Source organism: Rhinolophus sinicus, linkage group LG12 (assembly GCF_036562045.2).
Source record: "Rhinolophus sinicus isolate RSC01 linkage group LG12, ASM3656204v1, whole genome shotgun sequence".
NCBI lineage: Eukaryota > Metazoa > Chordata > Mammalia > Chiroptera > Rhinolophidae > Rhinolophus > Rhinolophus sinicus.
The window spans coordinates 50,141,359-50,154,147 of NC_133761.1; positions in this window are offsets into that span (position 1 = coordinate 50,141,359).

Here is a 12,789-nt window from a genome sequence, read left to right on the forward strand (position 1 = left end):
TTTTGGTGGCTGAGACACACAATAGCATTCAGATTCTAAAGACTTCTTTCTGTACAAACAACATTTGAGAAGCAGATGAATACCTCTCAAAGGCAATTGTAGTTGAGATTGTGAGTGAAATGATAGGAAAAAAGAAGTTATCTAAGGTCTCGGGCCGTTGCGAAGAAAGCGCTGAGTAGAGCTTTCACACAGCTCAGGTAACTAATGGCGTGGAGCTCTCGGCATTGTTAGTGTCTCTCTTTTTTTTTTCTTTCCTTTCCCTCCCTTATTTTTTCCTGCTTTACTGAATCCATGTGCCTGTCACTTCTTCTCCCCTTTCTTCCATCCTCCTTTTCTCATGCTTTTCTGTGCATATTGGCCGTCTGAGGTCTATCCTACAGAGCTAACTGGCTTGTTGGACCCACAAAAATGGATGTCTATCGCTTTCCAACTGCACCTCCAGGAAATAGTAACCATGCTCAAGATATGATTAATTTCATAATATCTTATCCACAGCATGATAGAGACTTAAACCACATTAAAAGTTGTATAGACACAGAACTCATCCCTGGGAAGTTCTCCATATTTGCTTTAAGTGGCCAGTTCATAAACCTTCTCCTACTTCTGAATGTTCCTCTTCCAATGCATTTAACCTCCTCTGGCTCCCCTACAGGCTGCTCAGCAATTGCCTGCCCCGACACCATAGCTCTGCTTTCCTTCGTCAACAATATCCCATGCTCTTGACCTCCTTTCATCAAAACTATGTCCCATTCCCCTAGGATAACACTATGGGACTAAAGCTAATTTGATCAATTACCATAAGCCAACACATTAATGATTTCCTAGATAACATTTGCATTTATCAGGGATTATTTCTTAAAATAAAAGTTTTCTCAAAGAAGTGGTTTGAATGTCTTGATATGATTGGCCAATATTTATGGAGTACTTACTATGTGCCATGTGATGTGTAACATGTTGGATATTCAGAGGTAGACAAAATGGTCTCTGTCTCATGAAGCATTATAATGTACTGTGTCTTTATGTCACCATTGTAGAGTGACTGTTTCCATGACTTTTGAATCACATCCAGTACGGTGACCACCTACTCTGTTACCACATGAACTACAGACAATTTTTAGAAAGTCACCCTTGGTAGCATTTATGTTCTGGGATTTATTCCAGCACACACAACAACCATATGAGTTAGAAAGTTCTACTCCCATTTTGCAAAGGGAAGTGGCTAGCCAGTTAAGTCCTCTACTTAGGGTCTCACGGTGAGCAAGTAGTCGTGTCAGTGTCTGGGGAGGACTTTGGACTCCAAGTCCAGTATTGTCCACTTCACCATAGGTTCCACTCTAGATTCTTCCCAAGCTCCCCTTGGATATGCAATGAGTAGATAATCAGGAATTGTATGCTACCTTCAGCTTCTCATTGGATGCCACTGGAGAGATAGAGCTGCAATGCAGTGTTAAAATTATTACTACTGCAATGGCCCATGCTGATAGCATATCATTTTGATTGCATAAAATATACTGGCTAGAGTCATCCAGCTAGTACCCACTTAGTTCTTCATCTCATTAATTATTTTCTTCACTTCATTACTTTTTTATATGTATTATTTCACTCTATTTCTATTTCTTCCCCCAAAGTGTCAATATGGCTTTGGGGTTGATTCCAACTGGTCTTTTTCTGTCTTGTACTTTATCTCTGGGTCCAAATCAGTCATCCATTACTCATCTTCTTCTCATGTCAGCTGATTGACAAGTTGCTTAGCCCTCTACGTGACCTTCAACAATTATTCCTTACATTGGTGGCACTGAGAATTGAAATAGCGTGAGAAAAGCATGGTACTACTTTATGTTCTTTATACAAATAAGCCAAAGATGGCTTCTGTGTATTGGTCCCTAGGTTGTTTATTTCTTCACTGCAAGCAAAAACCTATTGAAATGTCTGTCAGTGCCAAACTCAAATTTTTACAATCCAAATGTTTTAAACATAGATAGTTCAAAAAAGCAGATTTGGGGTCACTTAGAGCTTGCCTGTTTTGTGTACCCCATAAAAGTGTGTCCTACATCTAGCAATAGATAAGCTAAGCTCTGGACCATAAAGATCCCAAGCTGTTGCTGCCCTTTGGAGCTCTCTGACTCAAAGATTCCCGCTGTGTTGCTGAGTAGCTCCACGTTGACACATCAGTGCCCTCTCTGATTCCCCTCTTTCCGTGGAGTTCCCTTGTCTTCCTCCCCTTCTGAGCCGTGGCTCCTAAACCTGAGATTCTGGAAGGTCTCATGTTTTGAGGCACTTTCCCCTCATGCAAACCTGTCAGAGTGTCACCTAATAAAGCTCACGTGTGCTACTGCAACCTAGGGGTCGTGCCTTTCAACCAACCATCAAGTCCCTTAAGCCCCCTACAATATTCTGAATATGCATATTCTTAGGTTCATTTGGACACACACAATATATATACAATTCCATAAGTCAGATGTAATTTCAGTTTATTATTTTTTACTTATGGGTGGTATTTGACAATATTAATTTATTCAACAATATTATGTGACTGACTCTGGCCTCAGCGAGGTGCAGGCAACTCACGTTTTACAATTGTACGGCTTGTAAGATGGAAGTGAACTAATTCACGGAATAGATAATTACCTGTCACATTAACTGATCAGTTTTCTACTTCAAAGTTAGCACTTTACTCTAATAGGATCAGTCTTATTTCATTATAGAAATGTTTGCTGCATGTGGATCCAAAATGAAAAACATAATGTGGTTCCAGAAAAGTAAGAAAACACTAAAATAAAATTAAAAAACGAAGCCTTGTCAAAAGAACACAGGAGTCAACCTAAATGACCAAATTTAGAGCAAACTGAATTTTAAAAATAAATGATAATAGTATTGGATTTTAACACACAGAATAAAATAAATATTCATAATTCTATACTGTTATAAATAAATAAAATAAGCAAATAAATTCAGAGAAGAAACAGCTCTTCCTCACAGAATTCCCATTATATATGAGAGAAAAAAAACACAGAGAATGACCATTAAGCAAGTACCACAATACTTGTTGCAAACAAGATCCACCCACAAATGCAAAAATTAGTGGGTGACAGTTTCAAGAGAAATGGTATTTTCTCCCCAAGATACATATTAGCTACGAAGGGAGAGAGAGTAATTTTACAGTAGAGAAACCTGGCAGGCACCAGCTTAACAAAGTGTGCCAGGCAAACATCACAGGTGATAAAATACAGACATAATGAACCTCTTGATATGGAGCACGGAGAAGAACACCACGTCATTTCTGTGCTATTCTTGTCAAAAAAGCGTAACGTTATTCCAATGATGGAAAAATATTATAACAATCCAAACTGAGAAACACTTCAAAAGTGAAGATCATAAAAGATAACAAAGGACTGAGAAACTGTTACAGACTGGAAGAGACTAAAGACAATTCAGAACTAAACGCAATGTGGGACACCAGAGAGAATTCTGGAACATAGAAAGGGTAATACTAGCAGAGAAATTGGTGAAATTTGAGAAAAAAGCTATAGTTAATAATGTTGAATCAATGTTCACGTCCTGTTCTTGATCATTGTGCTGTGGTTATGTAAGATGGTAACATTAGGGGAAGCAGGGTGAAAGACGTAAAAACGCTTTTGGTACTATTTTTCCAACTTTTCTGTAAGTCTAAAATAGTTCAAAATAAAAAGCTTAATAGAATAAAGTAAAATAAAAATAGTGGGTACTCACCGAATCAGTAGAATGCTGGTCAAATAGCTGAAGAAAAAAATAAACTGAAGTTAGACAATGGGAAGATTTTCATTCAATTCTTCAGTCCAAAATATGAGAAATAGAAAAGTTCCATGATTTAACCAAAGCAACCTAGACACAAATATCCTGGTTTTCAGCTCAGGTTTTACTATTAATATCCTATGCCAAGGAGAGTTATATAGAATGAAAAAATAATATGTGATATATTTATTGTGTTTTAGTTCTTGTAACTATCAAATTAGTATGATTTTTTGGAATACATGTTCATTTATGATTGGGGAGTATTGAAATGGATAGTGAGGAACATCAACAAAATTACATCTAACAATTATGAAAATATAAAATTAAATATTGCTTAAGTTGAAATCATAATACCAGCAGATAATACATGCCAAGTGTGTGAGGGGGAGGCTTTTTATTTGGTGAAAATATCACAAAATTCCAATTAACCATAATTTTACTATACTCATCAGAAAGTAATAGAAATAAATACTTTTGAAAATGTTTGATCATCAAGATAAAATGGCAACAAAATTTTATCCCTTAATAATCAAAGTCCTTTAAGACTTCAAGGAAATAAAGGAAAACTTACTAGAGAATTTAAAATAACAAAAGTGATATGATTTCCAATCAACATGGCAGAGTAGGTAAAAGCTGTGCTTGCCTCCTCTCACAACCACATAAAAATTACAACTAAACTACAGGACAACCATCATTGAGAGTCACCTGAAGTCTAGCTGAACAGAAGTCTCACAACTAAGGAACTACAGAAGCAGCCATCTCAAGACCGGTAGTAAGGGGCGGAGACAGGAAACAGGCTGGTCCCACACCTGCATGTGGTGGTTAAAAATCGGGAACAATATCCTGACTGCAGAGCTAATGTGAGCCTTGCCCAAGTCCAGAGAACAAAGGAGAGGAACTTTTTTGTTAGAGGAAAGAGGGATTTCATAGGGGCTATTGTAAACAAAGAGTCCATTGGAGGAAACTGGGGGTTCCACATGTAGTGGCTTTTGATTTGCTGAGTTGTAACAGTCTTTCATTGGCTGGATGGCTGCCAGATGAGATCCTCCTCCTTCCTGTATAGTAGAGTAGAAAAACATCTTCCTGTGGGAGATGAAAAATAGCCATTTTCCTGTTTGTGGTAATTGACTGAGTGGTGGGGCATGAGAGTGAAGAGAACCCTGAAGCTGCCTTTTGGGGTAATCATTTTAAGCTGCTCATTAATAAAGACTCAGAAAAATCCTTTGACCCTGCCTTTTTTCCTGGGCAAGAGATTGAGACAGAGAAACCTGCTTCAGGAAGGAAATCTTAGAATGCTGCAATAGCCTAATTTGAATTAAGTATGGGAAATAAGAGGCAGGTTCCTATTAGCTAGATACCCACCCACTGTGTCCCATTGTATCTGAGTTGTCCAACAAGAATGTTCCTGCCATGTATGTCCCACCCTATCTCAAGTACCTGTCAATCGCCCATTCTCACTTCTGAAATCTAATACCCTGTTTCTCCTCTTTTCTCCTTTGTCCAAAATGTCATATATACTCAAAGTTGCCTCCCTGTCTTAGGAATTTTCACACCTATGTGAATTCTCCGTGTGCATGTATTAAAATTTTGATTTTCTCCTGTTAATCTGTCTCTGTGAATTTGATGATTAGCTCAGCTAGAAGAATTTAGAAGGTGGGATGAAAAGTAATAATTTTTTTTAGCCCCCACAAAAACGTCCCTTATCGGCCCTCCAACTTCAATTTAAATGAGATTTCTGTTTATTAAACTTCACAATGATAAGTAAAATAAGTCAGACAGAGAAAGACAAAAAGAAAAAGCCATAGATACAGAGAAAAGAAATGGCAGCTGGTGAGAGAAATGGGTGAAGGGGGTCAGAAGACAAAGAAAAAATAAGAAATTCTGACCTTGAATTTAATTTTTCTTAGTTTACTCTCTTGCAGACATACCCATCATATACTTTAGAAAAATTTTGATATTTTCCAGGACATAACAACACTCAATATGCGTATAGTTGGGATTAAAAACCATTCAGGCGAAAAGCAATCTAATTTATATGAAGGACAGAGTTGTGGCCCATGTATTTGCCAAATATGTTAGGCTAGACTTCTAGGGGAAAAAAAGGCCTTTAACTTTCTACTGTTGAACTGGCACAGACTACATAGCAGCTTTTTCCTTTTATTCTTTGTTTCTAAATAAAATGTCAGTGGATAACAGTTGAAATCAAGACTGTTCATTTCACTAGGCTAAAGATGTACCCATCGATTGCATTGCTTCACTCAATAAAATGCTCTTTCAAATATGTACCTGGTAATGCATGGTACTCAAGGAAACAAAAGCTCATTGTTGTTTCCCCCTCAAAATGTGTTACACCTCAATTAAGCTGATTTTTTAATAAAATGTGGTCTAACAAGAGAGTCCTTGATTATAATCCCAACGATGCCTCCAGCCTTCAACTTCTGAAGAATTTGTTGAGCACAACCAACCAGGTCTGCTCAAGAACAGAAACTCTAGAAAAGAATAATATGCCTTTCCTTAGGTCACTTAATTGCTCTTACTTCAGCACCCCCAGTTTCAAATGTAAACTGTGTTCTATTTCTGCCACATTTAATCCATCCAGGACATTCATTCTTGTTTATTCTGGGACACGACTCCATCCAACTCTCTTTCTCTTGTATCTTTGGCCTCTTTGCAAATTGATTTCTCTGTCAATAAAAAGTTTTAGCATCTTTTGAAATGGGAGGAAGGAAGAAGAGAGGAAGAAAAGAAGGAAAGGGAGGGAGGGATGAGGGGAGGAAAAGAGGGAAGGAGAGAAGGAAGATGTAAATATAAATTGAAATAAAACTTCCCTGGACTTTCCCTGTCTCTCAAACAATAGCCTTGTCTCTTTCGTTTATTTTCAAATATCTTGAAGAGCCCAAGGGAAAAGTTGATAGATTTGAGAATTCCATAAAAAACGCAAAACCCCTGCACGTCAAGCTTTCTGCAAATTCAGCTATAAGGCAACAAACAAACAAACAAACAAAAAGTGGGGGAAATACTTACATTAAATCAAATCAAATGGCCAATAAAATTTAGAAACAGAAATTTATAGAAGACAAATGACTAATAAATGTATAAAAAAATGAACTACAGTAGTAATAACAGAAATTCAAACTAAAACAATGAGATATCTTAAAAGAAAACAAAAACCTGTTAGTTAAGCAATTATTTGAAATGACAAAGCTCACTGTTTGCTGAAAGACTACCGTCACACAGCTGCTACTGGTTGTAAAAAATTGTACAACTTTTATGGAACAGGGTTGTAACACAGCCAATCATCATTATTTATGGATTCCATATTTGCTAATTCACCTACTCACTAAAATGTATTTGTAAGCCCAAAATCAATCTTCAGGGTCTTTTTGCAGTAATTTTTGGACACATACAGATGAGGAAAAACTAGGATTCCTTGTCAAATAAGGCACGCTCTGCGTTCTTGTTTTAGCTCTCATCCTGAAAACAAGTATCCTTGTCGAATGAGTGGTCTAGTGAGTGCCACATTTTTCTCATTTTTGTGCCTTTTGTTGATGACTTTGCTGTTTAAAATGGCCCCAAGCATGGAGCTGCAGTGCTCTCTAGCGTTCCTAATTGTAAGGCTTCCCCATGCTATGCGGAGAAAGTACGTGTTAGACGACCTTCGTTTAGGGATGAGTTATAATGCTGTTGCCATGAGTTCACTGTTAATGCATCAATGATATACATTAAATAAGGCATTTTAAAACACAAAGAAAAACAAGGTTACATATTGATCAGTTGACGAAAATGTGTTGACCAGAGGCCTGCAGGATCCTAACCCTGAAAGACTCTTTATAAGGCAGTGATCTCCCCTGGACCCTCTAGAAGGAACAGGCCCTGAAGACAAATGAGACTGATTTCAACTTCTGACCTTCAAAATTATAGGAGAAAAATTACGGTTTTAAGTCACTAATAATTTGTTACAGCAGCAATAGGGAATTAATACAGGCCTATATTACGCATGTGCATAAAATAGAGGTTGAGTAATGTTGCTATAGAAAAGACTATGGTAAATATTTGAGCGCTCTTGCCACACCGGTTTTGAAGTTTGTTGTGTGGCATACATCTACAAGTATATGTAAATTGTTGTTTGGAAACTGCTTTAAATTATTTTTTTAAATAAGCCTCTTTAGAAGTAATAAATCCAAAACGTGAATTTTTAATTTAAAAAAAAATTAAGTACTGACTTTCATTTATCAAAGAAGTTAAAAATGAACATGCAACTTGCTCAAAATGTTTATCCACATCTACATCTGGGAGTATCACTCACCATGTGAAAACCAGAAGACACAAATATGCTGAAGAAACTTCAGCAACTATTTCAAAAGCTAAGTTGCTTTGAGACAGTGCTTGAAGATGACAGTTTAAAATATGCAGCTGCAGAAAAATGCATTTACATATCACTCTGTGGAGCGTGGCTTTTTTATTTAGGTCCCATGAATATTCTACTCAATGAATTTAATTTGTTTCTGCTTGCAAATTTTCTTGAGTCCATACAAAAGGTGAAGCCACAATACATGTCATTATACATTTGTCCAAACCCATAGAATTACTTAATATGGCAAACAATTTTGGACTTTGCAGATGTGATTAAGTATCTTGAGATGGTCACTTGTCCTAGATTATCCAGGTGGACTCTAGATGAAGTCACACGAATCTTTTTGTTATGAGAACCAGAGGGAAATTTGACACAGGGTGAGGAGGAAAAGGCAATGTGACCTTGGGATCAAAGATTGGTGTTATGCGTCCTTGGCCTATGGCTGAAAGAGGCAAGGAATCCTTCTTTCTCCCCTAGAGTCTCTGGAGGGGGCATGGCTCTGCAGACACTTTGATGCTGATCCAGTGAAACAAACTTCAGACTTTTAGCCTCCAGAACTATGAGAATAAATTTCAGTGTTCTAAGCCACCAAATTTGCAGTAATTTATTACAGTTGCCACAGGAAACAAATACAGTGGGAAATCTTTGCTCAAGATATTTGATTAATGAAACACCAACAACCTTCAGGTTGTTTAACTTTGTAACTTGAATTATGATGGAAAACAAAGCTTGTAAACAAGAAGACATTGAAATGTCTCCCAACAAAAACAAGAGAATAACTAAGCAAATTAATTGACCAGAGTTCAAATCTGCATGATTTAATTTGGAATATCTCAACTTTTGAGAAAAATCTTTTGATGATGTTTCTACTCATAATTGAGCAAATTTTTATTTTGTATTGGAATAAAAGGAATTGAGAAATCCTACAGTTTTTCAGCATCTAAATATAGCAAACAAATCATAATTTAAAACAACTTATCTAAAAAGGTTCTTAAAAAAATTTGTCAAATTAAGTTAGTCTGAGCAAAGGCAAAAGAACAGAATACTGGTTTAACATATTCACACATGTGAACACACACAAAGAAAACTAGTGTTGAAAGTAACTTCCATTTAGTAGAATTTGCTCTGAGCTTATCAGGTACATCAGCAGCTGTAGAGAAACTAATTGCTCAATTAAAAATATTACACTCTACAAGGAATCAATTGAAAATGTCAAAATTTCACATTTACAATTTTAAGGAAGATTATAAGCAATTTCATGGAAAAATTGAAACTGAAAAAAAAACCCTATTAGGAAAAAAACACATTCTTTAGAAAAATACAAGTGATGCTGTATTAGATAATAAGAAACTGATCAAATTATGTGACTATGTACCAAGAGTAATTGTTCTGCTCCTGTTATTTTTAATGTTCAGATAATCAATGGAGTTCTTAAATTTTTGCTTTTTAATGTACACACACATACTCATACATATATTTTATTATTTTGGAAAAAATTCTATTTTTGAAATTATCTTTTGTGTAGCACTATATATAGGTCCACTGAGATGATAAAAACAATTTTTTGGTCAATAAAATTTTTTAAAATTATACAATTTTAATTATTTTAGCACCTCCTTCCATTCTACAAAGTGTTCTAGTTGGATGATACATTATATGGCTTAACATTCTTCTTGAAGGAAAAAAATGGCCTAATCCAAATTTACCTGTCTCATCTTTTTAAAATCTATTCAGTAATTGGCAATTCTGCCCATTATCTTATCTTCAGGGAATGAAAGTGAGAAAGCTAATTGAGGCAGGCATTGTGCTGGGTACGTTATACACACATATGAATTTAAGAATATAAATATGAACTATGTATCAATAGCTCCATTTTAAAGGTAAGGAAATGGGCTTATAGACATAAAATAGTGGTGTAAAATGTTTGACTTGCAGGAAGTACAGGTGGAATTTAATGCCACTGGGTCTACCAGCTTTCTCATTCTCCTCCCTAGTGTCCAGAGTACGAGCCACTCCAATTTGACTTCCATAACCGTGTCTGTCTCCTTCAGTGGTTCTCTCTCATTTTCCTTCTGCCTCTTCCTTGGCCATCTCTTTTACAGCTTCAAATCTCACCTCTGTTTAAATGTCTTGATAAGATGAATAGTCCTGAGTTACTGATGAAACCATGTAGCTTTCATCAAGAACTCCAGATTCCTGTCTCATCTGACTTAAGCACAAACAAGCACACTTGACCACAGGTTCTTAAAGAGGCAGCTCATCTGTGAGAATGTAATATTTGATACAGGAAACATATTTCATTCTGTCCCATCCCTTAAGTCTAGGGAGAGAGGGCTTCTTATTCTCAGGTTCCATAGGCTTATGAATGGATATGTTTGAATGCAAAGACAGCAGATGGGATAGAAAGCACTCCTTCGGTACTCATCGTAGCATCCTGGCCTATGCCTGGGCACCCACAGTTAGTCTTCGGAGAAAAGCCCTGAAGAGCAGGGTGAAGTGTCAGCAGGTGTTTCCAGGATGAACCAACAGAATGGGCTCATCTTCCTGGCTTCACATGGTGTTCTGTGATCTCAGTGCTCTGCTTCTTGACATCACAAATGGTGGACAACAGCCAGCAGCTTCTCTCTCCTTCCCAGATCGCATTAGAAGCAGCTCTAGGTCAGTTGCTCAAAAGCCAGTTGCTAAATGGTCAATCTAATTAATCTGCTTTAAAAAACCAACTGATTCATTTCAGTTTACCAGCTTTAATCTTATCTTTATCATACATTTTTTTGAAAATATTCAATTTGTCTAAAATTTCTTGCTGCTTTAGCAATAGAACAAACGGATGGTTGAAGAGCAAGAGAAACAGATATAATATTGCCGTATTCAAAGCATGATTTTAAAAATGTTTGAGTATGAAATATCATCATAAGTTTTTGTGAATGTATTTTTTCCATCAACCAACCAGTTTAATGAATAAATGTGGCCCATGGCTTTCCATCAACTTCGCTGCTGCTTCTGTGCGTCAAGTTGGGGGTAATTCCAGACTTACCAGTTCATCAGTCTAATGATGTTCCTTTTCTGAAATCTGTTTGTTCAAAAAGGCCCCTTGTCATTCTTCGTGTTTGCTCACCAGGATGAATGGATTGTTTCTGTCTCCATCCTAAACATGTTTACCTGACATATTTGCAAGTCCTTGACTCTCATCGTGTTTACCAGTCACAAACCTTTGGACACATTGCTGGGAGTAGGTCACTCTAAGTCATGAGCATTGTGGTTGGTTAATGTTTCATTAACACTTTCCTGCTCATGCTCACCGCTAAGGCACCTCATGGTATCCATCAATAAAGCCACTGCAATTCCAGGGCACACATATACTCAAGCAAGTAGTAAAGCCTAACTAACTGGTGAGCATTTCCAGAGTGAATACCTTTTGAGTTTGTTTCTCAGTCTCGGCACTATTGACATCTTGAGCTGGAAAATTCTTTGTTGTTGGAAGCTGTCCTGTGCATTATAAGATGTTCAGCAGCATCTCTGGCCTCCATTAGATGCCAGTAGCACCCCTTCCCCAGTTAGCATAGCCAAGCATGTCTCTAGGCAGGGATCAATGTCCCCTGGGAGACAAAATTGCTCTCAATGTACAAAGACTAACTTTACTACCATCACACAAAGATGACTGTCGGGTAAGAGGATTCAACGATGGCTTACCTATGCTAGGATATAGTAGACAGCAGTACAGGCTGAGGCTGGGAACTGGGACTCCTGCTATGTTTTTTACAGAAATAGTTGTCTCTAGTTGAGCGCTCAAATGACAGCCTGTTTAGACTGAGGATGTCTGCTAAGGCAAAACAGCCAACCTCATTAAGTTCCACAGCTACACTACAGAACAGTTGCCAGTAGGTTGTTGAGTTCCAGGCACTGATAAGCTATTGAATTGTTTTATGATATTTTTGCAATAAAGAATTTTTAGAAAATAAAACAGGCTAAGGGAAAGCATGCTTGGTTTTAAAGTAAATTGCATAAGCATCACATCATCACCATGTGGAAAACACTAGCAAAAACAATATTGCATGGGTTGAAAAGTAGACACTATAGGCTCTACAGTTCCATAAAAAAGGACTGAACCCCTTTTTAACAGTAAAAAATAAATAAATAAATAAATAAATAAATAAATAAATAAAAGGTGCCCACTCAGGCTTAAGAGATCAGTTATAAGAACACATTTTCATCACAATGTTTCTAGAACTTTTTAAACTGAGATATAATACTATATAAAGACTTTTAATTATGTTTTTAAATGCTATACGTGCTACCTTCTCGATATCACAGGGGATTTGGTGTTAATATGACTAATTTTCCAATAATAAATATCATGGATACCTATCCTTTTTTCAAAATATACGTGCTAGAGCCCTACTTATGGATGAGATGCTTTAGCTGGTGGGAATCCTCTCTTCATGATGCTGTTATTACATATGTGGAAGGGGGAGGATACACCTTGTTTCACTGCGCTTCACTTTATTGAGCTTCACGTGTTGCATATTTTACAAACTGAAGGTAGGACCTTCCACCAGCAAGATCACAACTTGCTTTATGGCGATACTTGCTTACATTAAGGTGGTCTGGAACTGAACCTGCCATAGCTCCAAGGTGTGGCTGTGTGTTCCAACTCCCTATGGAAT